The sequence below is a fragment of the Papio anubis genome, chromosome 4, assembly GCF_008728515.1.
Source record: "Papio anubis isolate 15944 chromosome 4, Panubis1.0, whole genome shotgun sequence".
Taxonomy (NCBI): domain Eukaryota; kingdom Metazoa; phylum Chordata; class Mammalia; order Primates; family Cercopithecidae; genus Papio; species Papio anubis.
In genome coordinates this window covers 33988501-34015992 of record NC_044979.1, presented here as the reverse complement: position 1 = coordinate 34015992, position 27492 = coordinate 33988501, and the positions used below count along the sequence as shown (strand labels likewise).

The window sequence follows — 27492 nt, the reverse complement described above, 5'->3', positions numbered from 1 at the left end:
TTAGATTTCTCTTCTTCCTCAGAAATACCAATTATTCTTAGGTTTGGACACTTAACATAGTCACAAACTTCTTGGAGACTTTGTCCATTTTTAAAAAATTATTCTTTTTTTTTTTTTTGTCTTTGACAGATTGGGTTAATTAGAAAGCTTTGTCTTCAAGCTCTGAAGTTTTATCTTCTGTTTGTTTGATTCTATTGTTGAGACTTTCCAGTGCATTTTGCACTGGACATCTCTAAATGTGTCTTTAGTTTCCAGAAGTTGTGATTGTTTTCTATTTATGCTATCTGTTTCACTGAAGATTTTTTCTTTTTTATCCTGAATCATGGTTTTTTGTTGTTGTTGTTGTTGTTGTTTGGTTTTTTTTTGTTTGTTTGTTTTTTTAATTTCTTAAGTTGGAGTTCACTTTTCTCTTGTGCCTCCTTGATTAGCTTAATAATCAATCTTCTGAATTCTTTTTCTGGCAAATCAGAGATTTCATCTGGGTTTGGATCCATTGCTGGTGAGCTGGTGTGATCTTTGGGGGTGTTAAAGAACCTTGTTTTGTCGTATTACCAGAATTCTTTTTCTGGTTTCTTCTCATTTGGGTAGACTATGTCAGAGAAAAGATCTTGGACTCAATGGCTCCTGTTCAGATTCTTTTGTCCTACAGGTGCTCCCTTGATGTGGTGTTCTCGCCCTTCCCCTAGGAATGGGGCTTCCTGAGAGCCAAACTGCAGTGATTGTTTTTGCTCTTCTGGGTCTAGCCACTCAGTGAAGCTACATGGCTCTGTGCTTGTACTGGGGAGTGTCTGCAAGGAGTCCTGTGATATGCTTCATCTTCAGTTCTTTCAGCCATGGATACCAGCACCTGCTATGGTGGAGGTAGCAGGGGAGTGAAATGGACTCTGTGGGGGTCCTTGGTTGTATTTTTGTTCAGTGTGCTGGTTTTGTGTTAGTGGACCTCCAACCAGGATGTAGTACTTTCAAGAGTGTATCAGCTGTGGTACTCTAGGGAGTACCTCTAGGGAGGTTGCAAACTTGTCCTAGGGTCACTTGGTTAAGTATTCATGTTTCTCAGGCAGTGGGCAGGGCCATAGAGTTCCCAAGAGATATGTCCTTTCTCTTTGGTAACCAGGACTGGTCGAGAAAAACCACCAGGTTGGGGCAGGGATAGGCTTGTTTGAGCTCAGATTCTCCTTAAGAGGGGCTTGCGATGGCTGCTATGGGGGATGGGGGTGTGGTTCCCAGGTCAATGGAGTTATGTTCCCAGAGGGATTATGACTGCCTCTGCTGAGTCATACAGGTCACCAGGGAAGTGGGGGAAAGCTGCCAGGCACAGGCCTCACCCCACTCCCACACAGCCCACAATTCTAAAAGCCAGTCTCACTCCCACCATGCCCCGCAAAGAGCACTGACTCTATTACCAGGCAGCTAGAGATCAGGGCTGAGAACTAGCCCCAGACCACCAGCCTCTCCACTGCGAAAGCAAACGGACGCACAGTTTTTCAGCATCTCAGGGAGACTACAGCCGCAATCCAGTTCCTTCAAATGGCTTGTGGATTATCTTAGCTTTCCTGATATCTTCCTGTGGAAGTTCTTGGAGCAAAAATTCACGATGTGAGTCACTACACGTTGCTTTGTCTGTCCAAGCCAGAGCTGCAAGCTAGTCCTGCCTCCTATCCACCACTAGAAATTTTGTTAAGGGAAAAATCTGAAGAATTATAAAATGAAAAGTTCATTTAGGGGAGTTTGGGAATTCTTTCCAGTCTGAGAAACAGTCTCAGATTTCAGACCTCAGCCTGTATATAGATCAGTTATTTCACAGGTAACCAAGTCACCCTTTTCTGAGTTACTGGTGCCCAATAAGTAATACTGAATATTAAGGGTTTTTTTTTTTTTTTTTTTAAACTATATATAACTGACCCTAAACACTCTCAAGCCTTCTTTGGAGAATTGAGAGCTGCTCTGCTGTTACTCCAATAAAACTGCATAGTGGGTTGGCGTTTGGATTGATTGGATTTAGGTTGGTGCTACAGTCCTGCAAACCCTGGACTTCTCAAACTAAAACATGTCAAATTATGAAACTGTAGTCACTTAAGAACCTGAACTGGAATTTTATGCTTCCACATGTTCACCATGAGAATTTTCACATTTACAATTTGTAGACTTAATCATTGTAAATACCTATGTATTCAACAACTCACCTCTAATGGATGCAGAGACACTTAACTAAAGGGACAATTTTTTCCCCCTGCAAAAGGTGGCTCTACTGTTACGGGCGGGAAACATGGACAATAAATTATTTCTGCTAAAGAAAGGGTGTTGAAATCTAAAGCCCAATTTGATCTCTTGATGTCTTCTATATTTTGCAAGCCTATATTCAACTGTCATTGCAGTTGTTACTACCTTAGTACACAACATAAGTGATGACATGTAACCCTTTGTGAATTAATAGTGTATGCAAATACTAGGAGCTTCAATTTCTTTTCTCATTAGTGTTTGTTATTCAAATAAAATAATCTTGAGGGCTTATTGGTATAAGTAGATATAGAAATAATCTATTTTTAACTATTTCTAACTAATTATTTTACAGATAAATAAAGTGAGGCCTACGGTTAAAAAGCAAATGAATAAAAAAGGCAGAACTTACACTCTTGTTCTTGAACGTTTTACTGATGGTCTTTCTACTATTATACACTGATTCCCTTTTTGTAAATAAAAGTATCTTTTAGCCTCAAGTTTTTCCAATATTATTAACTTAGGAATAAAGGGTTTTATTTAATCACCAAAGTCTATGGCATTTTAGCAAAACATCCTAACAATATTTCAGCTTGACTACTTGAAAATATAATTCATTATTTTGAAGATGGTAAAGCACAGGTATTATAAATGATTCCTCATGAATATTTGTGACTTCAACAGCAATTTCTTGCATATATATATATATATACACACACACATACACACACCCCTATACACACACACACACACACTCCTACAAACACACCTTTCAGGAATGCCATCCCTTATATAAAGATGCATATAAATGTGGGTATGCATACACATACACACATATATCTACACACACACAGACACACACCTTTCAGGATTGCCATGACTTCCATGAAGATAGAGTCCTAACATTTTAAAACTATTAGGAATTGTGCTCATTGAGAGAAATCCAATACTTACAATGCTCAATATTCAAGCTATTGAGGAAATAGTTGGAAAAATTGGAAAAGAGATTTGTTTCTTTCTGTTCCTTTTCAAGGGCAGAATGAAAACAGAGGTGGGAAGTTTACAACTGTGTTTCTTGGTTCCATATCGAAAGGTCTTGGAATCACAAGTTGATGTAATTTTATAGTGCATCTCATTCCCATCACTTTGGGTACTTTGGGAGGTGTTTCCTCCTGTCTAGGTCTGTTAACATGTTTACGCAGCCTGCCATCTGAGAAGGAATTTTCCCTGGCGGCCATGACCTAATTTCAAGGTTCTGGCAGCTGAATGCAGGCAACTGACAGCCAAGCTTTTCCTACTTAGCATATTAATCGCCTCCATTTTTAGCGTGCAGCCATGATAAGAGGAAGCCAGTGACGGATTCACCAGCTTTTCTGAAAATCAGGCTGATAGAACACCCTATGCACCTCTGTAAACCTCAGACTTTCCACACATACATTTTTTGCGGGCATCTCTGTTTCCAGTTTCTGGCTCTCGTTCAGACTTCAACATATGCTATATATAGTGGCAAGTAGTTGGATTCTAGAAGCTGTCAAACTTTACTAGCTCAGATAAAGATCGGCCTGTTGCTTTTTTGTTGATTACCTTTTCTTCCCCTTTAATTCCCGTTTATACTTGTTCCTGTAATCTAAGGAAGATTTCATTTTTCTCTAGAAGGAGATGCTTATGCAGAGCCAAATGAACCATTGTGCTGTTCTGTTTTCTGATGATGTGCATAAGAAGAGAAAATCTTACTGATTTAGCATTCAGTAAGAATAAAATGATAAAATATTTAAATAAATATTTCAGTGTTTGAAAATATTATAGAATTCTATTGTTTGGGAAAATCTTTGGGCTTATCTGAAATAACTTTCTATATTATTTCTTTATAAACTTGACAAACGTTTACTTTTTTTTTTGTATTACAGGTCATAAGAAATGAAACAGACTGCTGTTTTCGCAAGGTAGTATTGTTCCTCATCTCACTCAGTTTACTTTTAGTTATCTTTCTTTCTTTGGATGGCATGAATTTTGGCCAAAACGCTTTTTTTTTTCCAAGTGGTTGTAGGCTGCTAACACTATCGAAAAGGAAATTTAATAATAAATATATTGGTATTTTTAATTATCACATTGGAATTTTCATTTTTCTTTGAGATTTTAGCTAAAAGTCAGTGATAAATATGATGAAAAAACAAAGGGTGGTTCTGAAAAATCATGTGATTTTATTTTCCTGTATGTCTTGGGTTCTTTTTTGACTGTGCGATAGTTTTTCTTAGAGGCATTTACAGAGCGACGTAAGGACCCTCACCAAATAGGGCTAATTTGAAGAAGGACACAGCTGGCTTAGTAGAAAGAAGGCAGAAGAATTGTCTCCTGGTAGTCAAGACTCTGAAAATAAGACTTAGGATAAAAGATTGGATACATGCGAGAATAGAGTTCTTAAAGATCACCAGCTGAAGTTTGTGATTTTTCATTCTTCTCTGCCCTAAGACAGCCATATTTTACCATTTGGAACATAAATAAAAATGACTTCCAGGCTTATTTGATTACAGACTGAATTACTCTATCATAGGATGACAAGAAATGACAGATAGGTTTTCCATAATGAAAAGTCTGTGAGACTCCATATTTCCTGTAAAAGATGATATGAGGAAACCAGGCAGATTTTTCTTTCATTCATACTCTTTCATATGTGCGCAATAGTACTGTCAATCTCTATGATATCATTAGGTTACCTGGAAGGTCTTACATTTGGCAGGAGAATGTATGTTTTAGGGTAATTTTTCTGAGTAGCAACCCAAGGCCAATGTAGTAAATTTTGAAAGATCAATTACATTACAGAAAAGGGTTGCATAACATAAATATGTTCTGCCCACTTGTCAACATGGGTCTTAGACATTAATATCGTAATAAGTGCAATGACAGAATTTCATTTTCAGACTTTAGACTTCCTAACAGTAGCAGTGTCAAGGCATCAAACCTGTGAGTTTTGCTTCTTTAATAGTTTCTATAAAACTTGACAGCCTTTCTGTACATTGCAAATACTCTAAAACCACCTTGACTTTATACATTAGCTAAATTGCCTGGGAACTTTTTCTAGATACAACTAATTCCTGAAGGTAGAGAAGACAGTGTGAGGATCGCAAGACCATGGATGCAGTTCTTCGAGGTAAAAGGCTGTTTTACTCACATTTGTGATGTCCTGTTTGTCACGTAAAAGAAAGTCAATAGATGCTTCACTGAATGAATGTATAAAGCTGTGAGCTAAGAAATTTCTCTGGAGAAAAAGATGAAAAGTCTGAATTCTTCTTGTGCACCTCAAGTGATAGTCACTGTTAAGTAAAGCTGAGTGGCATGAAAGCGTAGGGTCAAGGATGATAAAAGGGACATTTTAATATTATCTTTAAATAGGAGTCACCATTGCATAATATTTTCAGTTTAAAATCAAAAAAGAAAATGACTTTTTCTGCCAAAGACAAAAGTGTAAATCTGTTTCCTTCTCCACCATATGCCACAAATAATAATAATAATTTAAAAAATCACAGATGTCAAAGAGAACACAGGCTGGAGGAAGCCAACCAGCTACAAGGACCAGTAAATAGTCGAAACCCATTCTTAGCTCAACAGTAAAGCAAAATCCAATATTTAATAAGCATAGCAGAGAGGAGGAGAGTTGTAAGATATGCACTTAAACTTTACCTGCATGCACATATGTCTTCAGACCTTCAGATTTGCTCCCACTCCTGAATCCAAAGTTCTGTTCTCAACATATTTTTTGTATTGTTCTAATTTTTCCTCTAGAACTTATGTCAAGCATCATGCATTCTTCTCTGATTTTTTTTTTTTTTTTTTGGAGCAATCTTCTCAAGTCCTCCCGACAGTATATTTACATATGCCTCTCTCTCTCCATTTGCTTTCACTCCAGTTAGAATTTGAGAGCCCAACAGGATTATATCTTGTTTGTAATAGGCACTATAGCTTCTAGCACACCATTTGACACATAAAGGTAATAAACAAATATTTATTAAGTAGATGTTAATTAAAGCAAAATCCAAAACTTGGTAACAAAAACACATTATCAAATAAATGAACATCTCCCAGCAGGCAAAGAGGACATAACAATCATTGAAAACGTAACAAGTCTAGGAAAAGAAACCAGAAGAGAAGAAAAATGAAAATCTTCTGTATTCCCATATTTGATTTTTCCAATTGGTACAGCTGATAAACTATCCAGTCTAAAAGCAGTGTCATTGTTAGTGCATTAAAATATTGTAATCCCAGCACTTTGGGAGGCCGAGGCGGGTGGATCACCTGAGGTCAGGAGTTCAAGACCAGCCTGACCAACACGGCGAAACCCTGTCTCTACTAAAAATACAAAAATTAGCTGGGTGTGGTGGTGGGCGCCTGTAATTCCAGCTACTTGGGAGGCTGAGGCAGGAGAATCACTTGAACTCAGGAGGCAGAGATTCCAGTGAGCTGAGGCAGTGCCATTGCACTCCAGCCTGGGCAACAAGAGCAAAACTCCACCTCAAACAAACAAACAAACACATAAAATAAGGCTAACTGAGGACTTTATCTATCTTATTTAACATATAAAATATATTAATGTGAAGTTGTCCATAATAACTTGTGATTTTTTAAAACTGAAGCATCTGTATCAGGTTACTTTGTTCTACTTCTCTTTTCTTTATTAGTTTCATCAGTAGTGTATCACTTTTATGAGTCTTTTCAAATAATCAAATTTTTACTTTGATTATTTCTATTGTATGTTTATTAATAATTCATTAACATTACTTCTTATTTCCTTCCATTTTCTTTGAACTAAATTTGTTGCTATACTTTCAATTTTTGAAACAAATACATAGAACATTCCATTTAAGCCTTTCTTCTTTACTAATATACATATTTAAGTCTAGAAAAATTCCTCTGAGCACAGACTTAGCTGCATCCACAGGTTTTGATTCAGTTTTAAAATTCCCCTTTTTTATTCATATGTATTTAGATATACATTTTAAATTATGAACCATTGGCTACTTTCTAGCTACTTATACTGAGTTTGAGCTTAATTCTAACGTAGCCAGAGAACACAACCTTTTTAGTTAACTCTTGGAAATCTGTTGACACTTGCTTTTTTCTTTCCAATTTTCTTATGTGATTTCTTGAAAATATTGTGTAATGTAGTCTTTGAGTATTTAAAGGTTTAATATAGGTTAGGTCAAAACTGATTTATATTCTTATTTTTTTTTTGTCTGCTTATTCTATCAGTTACTGATAAAAAGCATGTTATCATTTTCCTTTATGATTATGGTTTTGTCTATTATTTTTTCTTAATGCTTTCAAATTTTAATATAATTAGAACTATGTGATAATTTTCTGGCTGACTGATGACTTCATCATTATGAAACATTTTTATTTGTTTTTCATAATGATTTTTGCTTTGGATTCTTCTTTGATGCAAGTATATCTAGGCCAGCATTTTTTGTTGTTTGTTTGTGGTTAGTATTTGCACAGTATATCATTTTTGATCTTTCTATATCCTTATATTAAAGGTGTATACCTCATAAACAAAGCTGAGGGCTTTTTTGGTGTTTGTCTTTGTAATGGGCTGAATTGCCTCTTACAAAAATTCATGTTGAAGCTTTAACCCCCAGTACCTCAAAAGGTGATTGTATTTGGAGATAGGGTCTTTAAAAAGGTAATTAAATCAAAATGAGGTTATTAGGCTGGGCTGTAATCCAATATGACTTGTGCGCCTATAATAAGAGAAAATTTGGGCACAGACAAAGGGAAGACCATGTGAAGACATAGAAGGTAACTGTCTACCAGCTGTGGACAGAGGCCTTAGAGGAAGTCTAAGTCTAAGCCTCGCTTCATAGCTTGTGTCTTGATCTTGCAGTTCTAACTGCCAGAACTTTGAGAAATAAATTTGTGTTGTATAAACCACCTAGTCTGTGGTGCTTTGTCATGGCAGCCTTAGCAGACTAATAAAGTCTTCTAATTGGATTATTTGTTTTTCATTCAGAATGTGTAGACTAGGATAATTACTAATGTATTTGGTATGAATTTGCTATCTTATTTGTTTTCTATATTTCATAGACTTTTTCTAGGTTTCTTTGAGTTAATAATATTTATTTTACTTTTCTCCTCTATTAGGTTATTAATTACATATCACTTTACTCTTTGTTTACTGACCACCCAAAACAGCACTTCTTCTTGACTCAAAGTCTAACATACTAATACTTTTATAACCTACCAACAACGCTAGGACCTTAGAATCTCTCTTACCTTTTATGATGTTACTGCCATACATTTTATTTCTCAATTTATTTAAACCCCTCTATTACTGTTGTTTTATAAGGTCAATATTCTTTTAGATTTGCTCACATATTTACACTCTCCTTTATTCTTTATTTTTTCTTCTCCACTGTTATTTTTGGAAGCATTTTCATTGTGTGTGTGAGATTCTATTGTCTGAACTGCTGTAATAGTTTTCTAACTGAGCTGTCTGCTTGTACCCTTTGCCCCATACTCTCCATAGCTTATTTTCAGCATAGGAGTCAGGATGATTTCCATAAAACCTAAAATCATGTCACTCCTCTGCCTATTGCACTCAGAGTAAAAATTTAAGTTCTTTTTGACCTACAAGGCCCTTCATGTTTTAGAATCCTTCTGTGTCCCTGACCTTGTATGCCTTTCTCCTTTTTATGCATTGGGCACAGTCTGTTTTCTATCTAACAGTCATGCTCCCACTTCAAGGCTGTTGCACTGCCTGGAATGCTTTCCCTTAGTGAATCTGAAAATCTCTTCCCTTCATCTTCTTGTTCTGCTTATAACCATTTTAGCGAAATGCATTGACTAAATGTATTACCTACTCTTTAGTAAAAAACAATTAAAAGCTGATATCAGAATATTCAGATCACTATACATTAGTGTTTTTTATGTTATGAACTATTTTCAAAACTCCCATGCTGTAGGTCCATTTATTTTCAATAAATCATTTATTCCTTTTCATCAAATTCCAGGGTAAAGAACTCATAATTATTATAAATTTGCCACATTTAGATACTTTCCTGAATACTATTTGAATTTTGGTGCTCAGTGGGCACAAAACAGGAAAGTAGTATTTCTTACTTAGTAAATACACATAAAGTTTATTTTTGCCAGGGTAAATTAGATGTTAGATTTATAACCCTGGCACCAATTGTCTATAATTAAGGTAAGGAACATTAATTGAGCAACTTCTATGAACCAGGCATTTCTTCAAGTATTTTTATTTAAGGAATTCTATTTAATTATGTTAACAACCCTTTGATATGTTTATTCCTCTTTGAGAAATACTATTTCTGCTTTATAGATGAGGAATTCTGACTTAATAATTAACTATCTGTGCCTTCTGGCATGTCTACTTCTTATTTTTCTGTTCTGTACATGAAAGTTGGTTGTTAACCTCTCAGATTCTGAGTTTAGAGGATAGGAAATCAACCATTTGCCATAAAAGTAACTTTGGGACTGGTCAATTTATCTCCTCAGGCCAGGGTTTCCTCTTCTGCAAACAGTAAGGACTGTAATAACTGTAATTTTTATACAGCAATCTTTCTGATTCCACTGAACCAGATCAGAGTAGAGGCAAAAGCATTCAGACTTTGCCTCTAATGTTTCATTGAAACTTACTTTTTTCTTTGCTAACTTTGTCTGGCTGCTATGAGCCTTCCAATTTCCCCTAAAGGCCAGAGAAAAAATTGGTGGAGAATGGGCAACAAATGATTGTATTTGGAGTTTCTATACACAGGAAATTCATTTTTTGATTAAGAAGTAATTATTCTATATAATATCAGACTGCCAGAACTTGAATAATTATAGCAAACAAATTCCAGCACTTTTAACCATTTAAAAATAGCTTTTTGCCCACCATAATGTTTTATTTTAGCCTTTAAGCAATTCTATGAGGTAGAAATCATCATTATTGTCATATTGTAGATGAGCAAACAGGTTCAGTAAAATATCTGTGCAAGACTTCACTGTTGCAAAACTCCAAATATATCATTTTTCTTTTCCACTTGGCTACTAATAAAAATAATGAAAGACTGCTATTTATTTGTCTGATTGTAATTGACATGGAAAGTAAGACAATAAGTAAGGTAGTGTAGCAATTTTCTTTAGAGAATATAGAGATTTGATTGAGCTTTCCTAATCTTAACAAGAAAGCCTTCCCTTTATTTGATATGTATTTTAGGCCAGGGAAAGAAATAACTGATTCATTTTTGCTTCAGAAGTAGCATGAATTAAAAGATGGAAGTATTCTTTCTTGGTAACTTATCAGCAAATGAAGGCTGCAACTTGTCCAATGGGTTTGGAAATAAGCAGGACATTGATAACTTTTTTGGCATAATAATTTGGTAGATAAAATGAAGGAAGATCCTCAGACTTCAGTGAAGTGAATAGGAAGTGAAGAAATATAGAGTTTTCTTTCAAGAAAAAAAGATAAAAAGATATTTCATGGTTATGGATTGGAAGAATTAATGTTGTCAAAACAATCTCTATCAAAATACCAATTACATTCTTCACAAAAATGAAAAAAATCCTAAAATTTGTATGAAACAGCAAATGATTCTAGACAGCCAACACAGTCCTGAACAACAACAACAAAAAAGCTGGAGGCTTCACCCTATCTGACTTCAAAATACACTACAAAGGTGTAGTAACCAAAACAGCATGGTACTGGCATGAAAACAGGCACATAGAACAATGGAACAGAATACAGACCCAGAAATTAATCCGTGGATTTATAGCCCACTTATTTTTTATAAAGGCACTAAAACAAATCCTTCAATAAGTGGTGGGAAAACTGGATATTTATATATGTAGAAGAATGAAACTATAACCTATTTTTCACCATATATGAAAACCAAACCAAAATGGATTAAAGCCTTAAATGTAAAACCTGAAACTGTGAAACTACTAGAGAAAACATTAGGAAAGTACTTCAGGACATTGGCCTGGGCAAAAATTTTTTGTGCAAGACCTCAAAAGCAATGGCGACAAAAAAGCAAAAATAGACAAATGAGATTATATCAAGTTAAAAGCTTCTGCACAGCAAAGAAAACAATAAAGTGAAGAGACAACTTATAGAATAGAAAAAATATTTACAAACTATTCATACAAGAGATTAATATGGGCAAATAATCTGAATAGATATTTCTCACAAGAAGACATATAAATGGCCAAGGGTATAGGAAAAAATGCTCAACATCACTAATCGCAGAAATGCAAATTAAAACCACAATGAGATATCTCATCCTAATTAAAATGGCTGTTATTTAAAATGCAGAAAATAACAAATGCTGTCAAAGATGTGGAGAAAGGAAATCCCTTGTACACTGTTGGCGGGTATGTAAATAAGTACATGATATGGTTTGGCTGTATCCCCACCCAAACCTCATCTGGAATTGTAGTTTCCATAATCCCCAAGTGTCACGGAAGGGACCCAGTGGAAGGTAATTTAATCATGGGGGCAGTTACCCTTATGCTGTTCTTGTGATAGTGAGTGAATTCTCATGGGAGCTGATGGTTTTATAAGGGGCTTCTCCCCTCCCGCTTTGCTCTGCAGTTCTCCTTGCTACTGCCATGTGAAGAACGACATGTTTGCTTCCCTTTCTGCCATGACTGTAAGTTTCTTGAGACTTCCCTGGCCCTGCAGAACTATGAGTCAATTAAACATCTTTTCTGTATAAATTACCCAGTCTCAGGTATTTCTTCATAACAGCGTGAGAACGAACTAATATGGCGTGCCACTGTGGAAGACAGTATGGAGATTCCTGAGAAAACTAAAAATAGAATTGCCATATGATTCAGCAATTCCACTATTAGATATATATACACAATATAAAAAATAAATATACTGAAGAGATATCAGCACTATGTTTATTGCAGCACTATTCACAAAAGCTAAGATATGGAGTCAACCTGTGTCCATCAAGGGATGAATAAATAAATAAAATGTATTTATACACAATGAAATATTATTTTGTCATACAAAAGAATGGCACCCTATCATTGTCAGCAACAAGAATGGAATGAGAGGACCTTATGTTAAGTGAAGTTAACCAGGCACAAAAAAACAAACATTGCATGTTCTCACTCATTTTAGGGAGCTAAAAAATTGATCTCATGAAGGTAGTGAGTTGAATGATAGTTGCCAGAGGCTGGGAAGAGTTCTGAGGAGGAGGAAATGAAGAGGAGTTGGTTAATGGCTATAAAAATACAGTTTGATAGAAGGAATAAGTTCTAGTGTCTGATAGCATAGCATGGGGACTGTGATTAACACTAATTTATTGTATATTTCAAAATAGCTAGAGGAGATTTGGAATGTTTCTACACAAGGAAATGATACAATTGTGAGGTGCTGATGGATATCCTAATTACCCTCATTTGATTATTATGCATTGTATGTATGTGTATGTGTAATAATCAAATATCCCATATGCCTCATAAATATGTTCAACTATTACGTATTAATAAAAAAGAGAAGAAGTGTATCAGAGAAAAAAATAAACAGAAATCAATGTCCAGATGGGGATTTTTTTTTACAGTTTTTGAAAAAATTTTATTTCAATAGCTTTTTGGGTACACTTCTTTTTTTTTTTTTTTTTTTTTTTTTTTTTGGTTACATGGATCAATTATATAGTGGTGAATTGTGCTGCTGTAATTATGAGATTTTTGGTGCACCCTTCACTCATGTAGTATACATTATACCTAATGTGTAAGTTTTTTAAAAAAATTTCTAGCTCCCCTCCCCCTTATGAGTCTCTAATGTCCATTGTGTGATGCTGTGTACCTTTGCTTATTCATAGCTTAACTTCCACTTATAAATGAGAACATGCGGTATTTGGTTTTCCACTTCTGTGTTACTTTACTTAGAATAATGGCCTCCAGCGCCATCCAAGTGGCTCCAGAAGACATTATTTTGTTCCTTTTCAATGGCTAAGTAGTATTCTATGGTGTATATAAACACATTTTCCTTATACATTCATTAGTTGATGGGCACTTAGGTTGGTTCCACATCTTTGCAATTGTCAACTGTGTTGCTATGAATATACGTGTGCAAATGTCTTTTTCATATAATGACATCTTAGCCTTTGGGTAGATACCCAATAGTTAGACTGCTGGATCAAATGGTAGATCTACTTTTAGCTGTTTAAGGAATCTCCATACTGTTTTCCATAGAGGGGATTTAATCACGGAAGTTTATTGTAGTTTTATTACTTGTTTTCTTATTTGTTAGAAGAGAGGTTAAATATCTCTGCAGTCAGAGGGCAGGAGCAAATAAGTAGTAAAGTGTTATAAGTGAGAACCAGAGCAGAGTGTTGAAGACAGGAAACATGCAATCAGGGCATAGAAAGGGAGATGAGGTATGAATAGAGGAAAATGGAGTGAAAGAGGAACCATAAGATATGCAGGATGGAAACCATTTGGAGTTAAGGGTGTTTTCTATCTGGCTCCTGTTTTCTCAGTGAAATAATTTGCAAGGACATTTACTAATGTTGATAACTGCAGCCTCAGAGTTTTGTAATATTTTAGCAAGACAGGAGATGATATAATAGAAATAAGATAAAATGAAACACAGGTGTTGAGAAACCAAAGGAAGTTGGAAAACACGCATTGGTATTTGCACCAATCTGAAGGTTGTGTGATCTTTTACCTGCAGCACTTAAGCAGATCAGGGTAGGGAAACGCGGAGTTCTTTGCGGTATATGGAGCAAATGGGCAAGGGAGATAGGGAATATTCTTACTTTATATGATCAATTATGGAGTCTAAACAGGGTAGGGAGGAAAGTAAGACAAGAGGTATACCAAGGGAAGGACCAAGGGATTTAAGATTTGTGTATGGTCAAAAATCAAAGTAGCCTGAGTGAAGTGCTGAAACATCGAAACCAGAGGAGTTTGTGGTTAGAGTTCAGGATTTTTTTTTTTTTTTTTTTTTTTTTTTCTGAGACGGAGTTTCACTCTTGTTGCCCAGGCTGGAGTAAAATGGCATGATCTCAGCTCACTGCAACCTCTACCTCCTGGGTTCAAACTATTCTCCTGCCTCAGCCTCCCGAGTAGCTGGAATTACAGGCATGCACCACCGCTCTCGGCTAATAGAGACGGGATTCCTCCATGTTGGTCAGGTTGGTCTTCAATGGTGATCTGCCCACCTCGCCCTTCCAAAGTACTGGGATTACAGATAAGAGCCACCGTAGCTTTCACATACAAGAAGATAAAAGTATTGGTGTGTGTTTTAGTTCATTCAGGCTGCTATAACTAAATATGATAAACTGGGTGCCTTATAAACAAGAGAAATTTATTTCTCACAGTTCTAGAGGCTAAGTCAGAGATCAAGGGACCAGCAGAGAGTGTCAGCTGAAGGCCAAATTTCTGGTTCATAGGTAGAAACTTTCCACTCTCTACTCACATAGTGAGAGGAGCTAGGAATTTTTCTGGTGCCTCTTCTATATGGGCACTAATCTCATTCATGAGAGTTCCACCCTGTTGAGTTAATCTCCTCCCAAAGTCTCCACCTCCTAATACTATCACCTTGGAGGTTAGGATTTCAGCATATGAATTTTGGGAGGACATAAGTATTCAGTTCATTGCACTGTTACTACACAAGAAAAAAATATATTGACTTTTCTCTAACATTATTTTAAAACCTGTTTTAAAGAAGAAATAGGCTAAAATTGTATTTAGAGATGAAGCACTGATAGATGCCTGTAAGTTTATAGTGCATTTATCTAAACAGTAGTAAGTTCCTAAGCTATCAGAAATTTGGTAATAAGGTTGATATGCTGATTATTTGTGATCAGCATTACCAAGTGATAATGCTGATTATTTGGAAGCCAAAGATTCTTGAAGAATTCTTAGGGAATTCCTAAGCTTAGGGAAATTATTAAAACAGAAAATCAGCTGAGATTTTGTCTTATTAATTTAGAAAGCACTTTCTAAGCTGTCTTTCTAAAAATCTCTGGAGTTATCTCACAGGAATATGTGTGTTGCAACTATGTATTTGTAGCATACATAACAAAGAAGGAAAAAGAGAAGGAAATGTAGTTTTTGAAATTGCTAATTCAAGTTGAGCATAAAAATATGCAGTGACCTGGCACCATTCTGTCAATTTTCCTCTCACTTCCTTTGTTGGTAGAGATGTGTACACCCTAAATGGATGGATGAAAGCTATTAGTAATCTGTCTAAAAAAGAAATTGATTTTTTTTAATTTTAAAAATGCATCTTACCCAGGAGCTCTTTGGTGCTTTACAGAGATGGAAAGACTCAATAATTTATTTATAGTGAGTTCAGAGCTAGGCAAGGTCAATCAAAAAATTTCTTGCACAGTACAGGGATGATTTACTAAGAGAAAACTAAGAGAATGCTGGAAGTAGTTATCACATGCAAATCCTCTCGTTTGTTTAATATAAATGTATCTCTAACTTATCTGTGGCTGATTATCCACGTATTTAAGCCACTTTAACAAAAATGTCAAACATAAAAAATGTAAAGCGTTATTGCAGATACTTATTGTTATAAATTATAAAGGCAATAGGCTATACAACTAAGATCAAATACATATTATCAAATGGTGTCAAAATTTGGTGAGCCCTGGCATTTTAATTGTTTGATTTATTAAGAATGCTTTTTACTCTTAATAGTACAATTTCTTAAAGATAGATACATTCTTTGCATTTTAATTTTTGAACTTGAAGCCCATGTTCACAGCACATTGCCTGGGCTTCCTGCCTATATGCTTGCCTTCTTTTTCTCATTATTCCTCTGTTTTACTCATTTCTTTCTGAATAATTTAGTCTAAAAGCCAGCTGATGAGGCCAAAGAAGGTAGATTTCCAGGTACGGTGGGTGGCTCTCCTGTCAGAGTTTGGAGCTCGAACAAGGAAAGTGCCAGGGGTTGAAGCCCAAGTGAGGAAAGTGGTCATCTTGGATTGTAGCCTAGTGAGGTCAAAAGATTGGTTACATAAGTGATGTTGATAAAATTGGTACATGTGTTTAGTGGGAGTTAGGTTTTTCACTGACAGAGAAAAAGTTATAAATATGGAAAGATGAAAAATACAATAAGCTTGCTGTGCTTTATCGGAATTGGAAGCATCAGAGGGAACATATAATTTTAATATGTACAGATAAATGAGGAAAATCATAGAGGGGTGTGTGTGTGTGTGTGTGTTTTCTAGCGTGGCTCACTAAAAGGGCCTGGTAGCATTGACATTTCAATCACAATGAACAGATGTAGCGCCAGATCTTGGCTTCTAAAGATCATTCTCCACTAAGAGAAATCAGAGCTTCTTGGAGAAATGGCTAGCTTCAGGGTAGTGGTGCGGAAAATACAAAATGCCCAGAATGTGTTGTGTTGGGAAGTGACACAGTGAACTAGGAATGATGGAGATATGTTAAAAGAACACAAAACCAGCTTGAAGGGATCACCACTGGCCACACTGGGGAAAATTTGAGCATTCAAATAAATAGCTGTAAATTTTTATAATCCATCGACTAGCACAGGAATCCACGAGTCTGTAGTGTTGTAAATAATTCAATAGTTGCGAAGAAACAGCTCTTTTTTATCGTATGATGCCAACTCATAGATATAGAAGAAATTGTAAAAATGAAAATTTGCTGTTTTAATGTTAATCACTTTATTTTGATGGCTGCCCTGGGCTTAGATAGATGCATGTCCTCACTCAGAGGAAAACTGCACAAAGGTAGCCAGAGTTGATTGGGCATGATGTTGGCAAATTACTGTGAAAGACGCAGGAAGAAAAAATTCATACTCTTCTTGCAAACTACTATCATTGTAAATTTGGAATTATTTCAAACCAAAAACTTTAAAAAAAACTATGATGATCACATTTTCTGTGAACACAATATGGTTATTTCTGTGTATAAAAATTATGTTGGACAGGTGGAAAAGATTATTGCTTTTGCTTATTTTTTTCCAGGTATAAAGCATCATCAATAGATGTGGTTGTGCTTCATCTCTAAAATGTTATTGGAGGGATAAGGTCTGTAATTTTTAGGAAGGATGAATTCAGTCAACCATAGGAAAGACTCGTGTGATTCTAGTGTGTGAGTAACATTTACAGACATGTCTGACCCCATGAAAGAAACCAAGATCCCCAGGCACTCAGATGTAGCTCTTCCTTGAACTTGTATCCTCAAATGAAGCATGGGGGAAAAAGTGGCACCATAAAAGAACTGTTCCTCAAGAAAGGGAAGCACAGAATCACTAGAGGTATCTGGGTGACAGAGCTAGTGCCCATGGGGAAGCAGTATAGGCAATGGAGTGAGCCTGGCAAATTCACTGCGCGATACTGTGACTATTGAAACCATAACGTATAAGGGTTCTCATGCCTGGGTCTACCAGACAGTATTATTTAAACCCTGGCCTAAGTGTGGGTCATTGATAAATCTGTGACATTCCTTGATTATGGAATATTTTACAATTTTTCTGTCTTTTATATGTTTCATTTAAAATTTAAAACTTTTTAAATGGTGGTTTCCTCAAACTCCGATGATAATTTGTATTTTTGACATTTTGCCTGACTTTTACCTGAGCCTAAACCTGTTGATATTTGCATAACAATGTAGGATGGCTTTAATCACTTTAATTAAATAATTATAATATTTTTAATAGAGAGGAAATGAATACATAAAATAGTCTTTTACTAAACTGAGTTTCTGCTTCCCTGCATATATTTTTCCTATATCATTATGTGTTTTTCAAACATAATTTTTTATAACAGCATAGAATTCCATTTTTGGACATATCATAATTGAACTATACTTCATTACAGGATATTTAGGTCATTTTCATTTTTTAAAATGTTCTTATAGATAGTATTGTGAACTTCATTTAAATAAATAACTGAATTCATCTTGTGTACAGAATTTCTGGCTCAAAAATACAAACTCTTTGAGGGTCTTGGTATACATTCAAAAACTATTTTCCTGAAGGATTGTATCTATTTATAACTTCAGCTTTTATTTTTATATATCTTATTCAAAATATCTTTGTGAATTTGATGTGCAAAAATAGTGTTTGTTGTAATTTGCAAATGTTTGATTCCTAGCTGGTTGAGTTTCTGTTTCCCACATCTTCATGGAGTATTTATATTTATTCTGTTGGTTTCCCTGGCCATTTTTATCTAACTAGCTATATTCAACTAAGAGTTAATTTGACTTTTATGGTTTCATTTAGAAATGAAATTCATTTGAGGTTTATTTTATGGTCAGGGAGAAGGTGATATATAGTATACTTTTTTTTCTTCAAAATAGTCAAGTTCCAATATTGTTGTTCAGCCATTTCTCCTTTCCCCCATAGCTGGCTGTGCTTTGTCAACACATGCTGAGATCTGTTTTGTCTACTGGGATCTGTGTTTTGGGTTTTCTTTTCTGGCTCACTGGCTTTCCCTTTGGTTCCTGGTGGTCTGTTACCAGGACACTCTTTTCCTTACCATTCACTGATAGGAATTTTTTTTTTTTTTTTTTTTTTACAATAACTTCTTTTTCTTCACTGTTCCCACCTATAAATTTTCCCAGTAGAAAGCTTTATGACTATGTTGTTTCATTTTTCAAAAATGCATTGAGATTTTTATTAAACTTAAAATTCATTATGGAAACAGCATATTTCTGGTATTCAATCTTTCCGTTAAAAATCAAATTTAGTCTTTCATAATAATTTTTTGTGATTTTCTTTATGTGATCTCAAGTATTTCTTGTTATTCTATTTTCTAGCTGCTTTATGAAGTTTGTTTCTAGTGTGCATGAAATTTTTCTTTTCATATTCTGAATATTTATGAATTCTCCATATTGAAGTTGTTGATTTTACAGCATCTGTATCCTATTTTTTACTATTCTTGCTGGTGGAAGGTGCTTTTCTTTTGGTTGTTTTTATTTTTGGTAAGTTTTCTTACATATCATAGTAAGTATATAAATTAATGTATTTGTACTTACATAACATATAATATAAAAATGTAAGTGTACCATGAATATTAGGAGAAATTCTTTGACAGTGAGAGTAATATTGTGCTCTTCTCTAATACTTTTACCTTCTTTCTCACTCTCGGATTATTGCATTGGCAAGAATTTTCTGAACAATTCTGCATTCAAACAGGCCCAGTCTCAAGAAGATGTAAGCCAGATTTGAGCTAGGCACACCAACGTTATTCTTCCCAGATTCACCAGAAAAACTCCTCATCCTTTCCTTAGCTGGAGGGAATGAAAATAAGAGAATCCAAATATCATATTAACTAAATTCTCTTCAAATGAATGAAAATATCAAAAGTGGGTAACAAGCTTTTTCTCAAATATTATCAAATAGTATTATAATAACTTTTGATATTATCTTTTCTAACCTATTCATGTTATAGTTGTAATATAAAATATTGAAGTGTTCTTCCTTTATTTCGATGATTTTTATTTGTGGTTTATTATTTTAAATCATATGTAAGTATGCTTATTAATATGTTATTTGTGTGTATGTAATTTTTGTATAGATTTGATATTTGAATTTATAACAACATACTGAAAAAATATTTCTTTCTATTTTTTATGTTCCATTTTTTAGTTCCAATTAACTTTTTATATCAATAAATTGTCTCTTAAAAATGTTAAAAACTTTTCTTATGTATCCAACTGTGCTTAGTTTTTTTTTAGTGAATTTATTGATAACTTTTAACATGCTTATATTGTTCTCCATCTATTCAAATTTTAAAATCTTGAACCAGCAAATCAGCAATTTAATATTTTCAAAACGAATACTTTAAAACATGAAAACCCTTTATCTGGGTCCCATATTCTCTAAATCTTGTTCTATCCATTGTTTAATTCCTAATTTTGGTCCTTTTTTTCTTTGTTAAATTTGATAAATTACTACTTTATTTTTCAAGGACATTTCTTGTATATACTCATTATTAGTCATTATATGTTTTTAATTAGTTTCTATCTTCATCTCTACCTGATTTACTTATTGTTTTCCTAAGAGATTTTTATTGTTATTATTGTGCTTCTAGTGTTGAAAGCTTAACTCATTTATTAGATTTACATTGAAGAAAGTAAGTGTTTGACCATGAATTTGACCTAAGTATATTTTGGCTATTTATTATACCTTTTGATATTTCATATTCTCACTGTTATTATTTACTACATACACTATAATTACAGTTCTAATGTGATTCATCACATTTTAATTTAGCATTTCTTTTCAACCTTGAAATATTTGTCACCTTTTATGTTTTTCAAAATATCTTTAAATTATTTCTAGTTGCATTGCATTGCTTGAAAGAATGTGGCTGCTATAATGTCATCATTTTGGGATTCATCTGGAATTTTTATGCAAAGTAATATATGAATAATTTTTATAATATTTTGTTAATTCTTACAAAATCTTATTTTTTATTACTTACATGACTTAATATAGTATTACTACTCCTGCTTAATAATATACATCTTTATGTCTTTATATTTTGGTCTTTTTTGTTAAAGTCTGATAGAGCTCTCATTTGTTTAAAAAATACAATATTTTTTATAAATCATGCTGCTATAAAGACACATGCACACGTATGTTTATTGCGGCACTATTCACAATAGCAAAGACTTGGAATCAACCCAAATGTCCATCAGTGACAGACTGGATTAAGAAAATGTGGCACATATACACCATGGAATACTATGCAGCCATAAAAAAGGATGAGTTTGTGTCCTTTGCAGGGACATGGATGCAGCTGGAAACCATCATTCTTAGCAAACTATCGCAAGAACAGAAAACCAAACACTGCATGTTCTCACTCATAGGTGGGAACTGAACAATGAGATCACTTGGACTCGGGAAGGGGAACATCACACACCGGGGCCTATCATGGGAGGGGGAGGGGGGAGGGATTGCATTGGGAGTTATACCTGATGTAAATGACGAGTTGATGGGTGCTGACGAGTTGATGGGTGCAGCACACCAACATGGCACAAGTATACATATGTAACAAACCTGTACATTATGCACATGTACCCTAGAACTTAAAGTATAATAATAATTTTTAAAAAATACAGTATTTTAAACTTATATATTTCTAGCAGTTTTCCCATGTATTTTATGGTATTATTCAACACACAAACAATATATGGCCTATCTTATATTCATAACTTATTTGGTTTCTTTTGAAATAGTCTTGAACACAAAAATTGTAAGTACAACTTGCAAATAATAAAGTAAGTTATGAAATAATCAAAATTTGGTTTATTTTGAAACAATCTTGAATACAAAATTTGCAAGTACGGTACAAATAACTTTTTTCTTCCTGAATCATTTAAGAGTATTTTGCTGATACGATGCCTCATCACTCCTGTATTCTTTAGTGTGTATTTCCTCTCGAAAGAACATTTGCCCACTATAACCACAATAAAACCTTCAGAATCATGAAGTTAACATTATTATATTACTATCACCTAATCTTCAGGACCCATTACAATTTTATCAGATGTTAAAATAATGTTTTTTAACATAACAAAAGATCAAACTCAGTTTCACGTAACACATTTCTTTTTTTGTATTTTTAGTTTCTTTGAATATCAAAGAGTTCCTGTCTTTTCTTGACTTCATGACATCAACATTCAACAAAATTATAAGCCAGTTATTTGGGGCTTTGTCTGATGTTTTCACATAATTATATTCAGGTTTTGTATCTTTGGCAGGAGAATCACAGAAAAGTGCAGTTTTGCTCTTGCTGCATTCTGTTAGGTGACACATGAATTCAGTTTGTTCTATTATCAGTGATTATCTTTGATAATCTCTGCATGAAGAAGGAGGCAGAGATCAGAGTGACGAAGCTACTGTCAAAAGAACCCCAAGGATTACCGGCAACAATGGAAGCCAAAGAGAGGCAGGGAGCGTATTCTCCCTCTGGAACAGAGGTTCCAGAAGGCACTGCTCTGTTGACAATTTAAGTTCAGACTTCTAGCCTCCTGAACTATAAAAGAAAAAGTTTCTGTTGTTTTAAGACCCCAGGTTTGTCATTTTTCACTATGACAGCCCTAGGAAATGAATACAGAAGCAAAGAGGTTAGGCAAAGGGAAAAGAGGAAGCTGATGTAATTATTATAACTACTAAATATTTCTGTTGTTTCCATTGTTATTTTTTAAACAGCTTAATTGAAGTATAATTTGCATACAACAAGATTCACTCATTTTCAGTATGTAGTTCAATGAGTTTTGGCAAGTGTGTGCAGTTACGTAACCACACACAATCAAATGATACAGCACCATATTGTCCCATGTGCATATAGAAAGTTAATTAAAACTAGTTAAAATTAAAAATTCATTTCCTTATTTTAACTAGTTACATGTCAAATGCTCAATAGCCATTATGTGACTAGTGGTTTCCAGATAGGACAGAGAAGATTATGGAATATGTACACAAAATGTTCTATTGGACAGTGCTGATACAGAATATTTTCATCAACCCTCAAACATTCTACTGTTCCCTTTTGCAGTCAATTCCCTACCTTCACCCCTAGCCTCAGTCAATCACTGATCTTCATTCTGTCACTATATTTTGGCCTTCTCTGGAATTACACACAAACAAACTCATACCTCAGGTACTCCTTTATGTCTGGCTTCTTATGATGAGCATGATATCATGGAGATTCTCCATGTTGTTCTGTATTTTAGTAGTCTGTTTCTGTTTTTTTGTTGGGTAGTGTTCCACTGAATGGATATACCACAATTTATTTATCTATTCATTAGATTTAAAATATTTGTACTATTTCTATGTTTGACTTCTAAGAATAATGCTGATATAAATATTTACTTGTCAGTTTTGGAGTGGTATATGTTACATTCATTTTAAATTGCTGTATAACAAATTACCACAAATTTGTAAGTTGTAAAAGCACACAATTATTATTTCACAATTTCTCTGGGTCAGGAATCCAGGCATGACTTAGCTGGGGGTCCCCTGCTATGCTATAATCAAGGTGTTAGGCAAAACTGGGTACTGTTTCCAAGCTTACTCAAGGAGTAGCAGTATTTCTTTGCAGTTTTGAAATAGAGGGCCCTGACCTCTTGCTGTTCAATAACAAAAGGCTGCCTTTGGATCCCAAGAAGCTGAACCTGAAGTTCCTTGCTACATAATATGCTTCTCTAAAATGGCGATTTACTTCATCATGCCAGCAAGGAGAGTCTCTAGCATGAGTCGGGTAGAAATAGGGTGGAGCTTTAGATAATGTTATGCAATCACAAGTGATTGACATCCTGTCACCTTTTCTGTGTTCTATTAGTTAGAAGCCAGTCATGGGGTCTGCCTTCACTCAAGGAAAGAGAGTTCTATAAATGCATGAATTCCAGCGGTGAAGTTCATGGAACAGACACTGTGGCTCCTGTCTGCCGCATGTGTTTTCATTTTTCTTAATACCTGTAAGTGCAATTACTGGGCCACATGGCAAATATATGTATAATTTTATAAGAAAGTGCCAAATTGTTTTCCAAGACAGCCATATTATTTTGCATTCTTGTGAGCAAGGTTCTATTGCTTTTAATTTATATTTTTTGTTTGTTTTTGTTGTTTGAGATGGAATCTGACTCTTTCGCTCAGGCTCGAGTACGGTGGTGTGATCTCAGCTCACTGCAACCTCCACGTCCTGGGTTCAAGCCATTCTCCTGCCTCAGTCTCCCAAGTAACTGGGATTACACACGTGCACCACCATGCCCAGCTAATTTTTGTATTTTTAGTAGTGCCGGGGTTTCGCTATGTTGGCCAGGCTGGTCCTGACCTCAGGTGATCTGCCCGCCTTGGCGTCCCAAACTGCTGGGATTACAGGCATGAGCCACTGCGCCTGGCCCTATATGTATTTTTTAAAGCAATAAATACATTTTGCTAACCCAGAGAATCTTCCTCTCTTAAAAGAGTAATTTACTCTGTTTGAGTCCTTATATTTTTTCACAAATAAAAAGATGAAAATCAATTTGGGTAGAGAGGTGGAGGCAAAGCCATGTAGGGCTAAGTTCATGAGAGAACACAGGAGACAGAAATGTTAGTAGTAGGAACAGACAACACTCTGAGGATTTTTGCATAAGAAAGCAGAAAAATGGTGCTGTGACAGGGGTCACATTTTGTTATGTTCAGTAGACGGGAGATTTTATAACATGTTTGCCCACTGATATGAATAATCCAGTAAAGAGAAGAAGGTGAGGGGCAGATGATCATGCAGGAAGAAGAGTTCATGCATTGCCACAGGAAGAAATGCAATGTATGTACCTTCAAATGCAGATAGCTTAGCAGAGTTTTGTGGTGGAAAGATGTGTGCACACAGCTAGTGTGTGGCCGAGCCAGGATGCAGATGCAGGCCCTCTAACTCCTGAGTCCATGCTCCAAACCACTTCACTGTTTTGCCAACTATACATTTCCACAGCTATGCATCTCTTAACTTAAATTGTTAAATAACAGAAACACTGCAATACAACAAATTAATTCTGCCAAAGGCTTTGTTTCCTTTATTAGGAAAAACAGACTTTAAGAACAATAGACTCAATTCTTTTACTTTTCAATCTTCTTTTGGGTGAATTCAATTTTATGAACTGTGAGGATATTTTTATGTTTTTAAAAAAGCCTCTTGACAATCCTGCCCCTGCAAATTTCTACCCTATTCATCCTCCTCCATCAAAGACATATTTTTTGCAATTGTATTTAACAGTCATGGCCTCACTTTTCGTTCACTCATCAGTTCACTGCATTATGGATTTATGGGCTTAGAATCCACCTCTCCTCTTATACTCATCTCTAAAACATTACTGAGATTTTGAAAAGGTCAGCCCTCTTGGGTGCATCCTGTTTAACCTCTCTTCAGTTCTTTGTTGAAAATATGTTCTTTCTGAAGATACCTTTTTATCTTAGATTATTTCGTACAACTTATTCTTGCTTCTGTTTCCAATTTCTTCTTGATAAATTAAAGATTTGTATATCATGGGCTTTTCGTACTTAGCCCTAGAGATTTAAAGGTCACATACACACCAAAATTTCTAATTCCACAACTCCAATGTCAGCATTTCCTCTGGTATAGTCACATAGATCAAACTGCTTAATCTTTTAGCTGGTTCTCAGAAGACCTCAAAGTTTACATGTGAAAATCTAAATCACTATCTCCCATCTTCAACAACAAAAGGTATACAGCCACAGCCTATACCCAGACCCTCATGACTGCTGGCATTTGTGCAATAATATCCTGTATTCACTGCTTTAACACTTTTCCTATAAAAACAAAAAATGCAAATTTACTACATTGAAAATTTCATTGACAAATTGAGTGATATAACATTGAGTGACGTTAAAGTTATTGTCAAAATGTGGTAGAATTTTACTAATTCTGGTTGATTGTATAGAAATGAAATATCCACTCGGTGGGCCATTCATATTTTATATCTAGAATAGAGAAAACCTGGCCATATAAATGTACTTTTCATCATCTCTGGGCCACTGTCTGACTCTGAAATAAGAAAAAGAAAAAAGGACTGTTCAAAATAGAAAACTTGGCAGCCTTGCTTCTATTGCATGATGAAGGTTTTTGTGGGTAGTTAGAGGGCTGTTCATCATCTGTGCATCTCTCTCTCTTTCCAGAAAACGAGTGTGCAAGAAGTATGTTGTAATTGAAGTGGCGTACTGCCTGCCACCCAAGAGGTTGCTCTGTAAGTGGTGAGTTTTGAGGAAATAAGACTTTCATCTATTGTATTTTTCGTGGTGTCACAGCACTAGGAAACGTGTAGAAAATGATTTCAAGTAGTAAATGAAAGCTTTCCAGACATTAGGAATTAAAATAGAAACTATTTACATGTATGCCTTTTTATATCTAAAAGAGGGATCCGGAGAGTACCACCTTGGCAGTAAGAAAAATCTGAAGACACAACAGAAAAAGATAAACAGCAAAGCAAAATGCTCCCAAACAAAGAAGTTAAAATATCATCAAACATCAGATAAAATGCAATCCTCAGGAAATAATTATCTTAGGATTCAAAAGAAAACTTGGAAAAGTTGTTGATTGTTACCAATGAAAAACAATGAAGCTTTTTATTAAATAGTGGCAGAAATTCTCAAGGCTGATAAAAATGGAAAAGAACATGAGAAATAAAGTTATGCAAGGGAAATAAAGAAGAATAACAATAAAGAAAAAATAAAGAAGAACGACAAGGAAAACGAAACCATAATGACAGAATTTTAAAATCTGTATCAGAGACATACACATTAAAATTGACATGGAGAGTAACAGGATGAGATCTGAGGAGCTGTTCCAGAATGCAGAAGAAAAGTTCAAATGATAAAATTTATGATCTGGCTGGATACAGTGGCTCACGCCTGTAATCCCAGCATTTTGGGAGGCCCAGGCAGCGGATCACATGAGGCCAGGAGTTCAAGATCAGCCTGGCCAACATGGTGAAACCCCATTTCTACTAAAAATACAAAAATTACTCAGGTGTGGTTGTGCACATCTGTAACCTCAGTTACTCAGGAGACTGAGGCATTAAAATCACTTGAACCCAGGAGGTGGAAGTTGCAGTGAACTAAGATGTTGCCACTGCACTCCAGCCTTGGTGACAGAGTGAGACTCTGTCTAAAAAAAAAAAAAAAAAAAAAAAAAAAAAAAAAAAAAGAGGGAAAACATAAGATATGAGAAAAACAGAAAATGAAAATTCAACTTAAGCATTATAGATTGGTTTAAAGAAGACTTTTTGAGCAACAGGAAAAGAACAATAAAAGATAATTCAAATACATTTTTCTGAAGCAAAAATATATAAAAAATATTGAGAACATTCGAGACAATCTCATCAAAAGCATCCTGGCCCATCTTATACAAAACGTTAAATTCTAAGGTTAAATAAAATCAGAATTATCCATCAAACACATATCTTTTCCCCAAATACATATCTTAAGTCAATGGAGATGCATGTAAATACATCTTAATGTTTGTATTTTTAAATTTGTATCTTAAGAATTTTATATCTACAAAGTTGTCTTTTATAAGTAAAGAAAACAGATACCTTTGATATGTAGAGACTGTAAAAGTATACACCTACATGCTATTTTTAAAAGACTTTTTAAGACTTGCCTTCAAAACATGGTTCCAGTCATGTAACACGGAAATAGCTGAAAAAGTGGATATGTCAGTTTAAAAAATATTTTGTATTGAGACTATTGCTGGAAAAGGTAACAGCAAAATCATCTAGCTAGCTAGCTAGATGGATAATAAAGAACAATAAGCAGACAGTAATAGGAAAGTC

At 34.8% G+C, this 27492-nt stretch overlaps 1 long non-coding RNA gene across 18 annotated transcripts in view; it reads left to right on the top strand.

Moving 5' to 3' along the window:
- Positions 1-1287: 1287 nt before the first annotated feature.
- The window catches only part of LOC116274474, a 138086-nt gene continuing 111881 nt past the window's right edge, over positions 1288-27492 (top strand). For 7 of the 18 annotated variants that reach the window (XR_004183132.1, XR_004183142.1, XR_004183143.1 and 4 more), the window contains exons 1-4: positions 1294-1596; positions 4125-4160; positions 5297-5365; positions 25838-25912. This is a non-coding gene — a long non-coding RNA (uncharacterized LOC116274474). Of the gene's footprint in view, positions 1597-4124; positions 4161-5296; positions 5366-19348; positions 19519-23504; positions 23641-25837; positions 25913-27492 lie in introns of all 18 variants that reach the window. The other 11 variants (XR_004183135.1, XR_004183130.1, XR_004183138.1 and 8 more) reach the window with 9 other exon arrangements.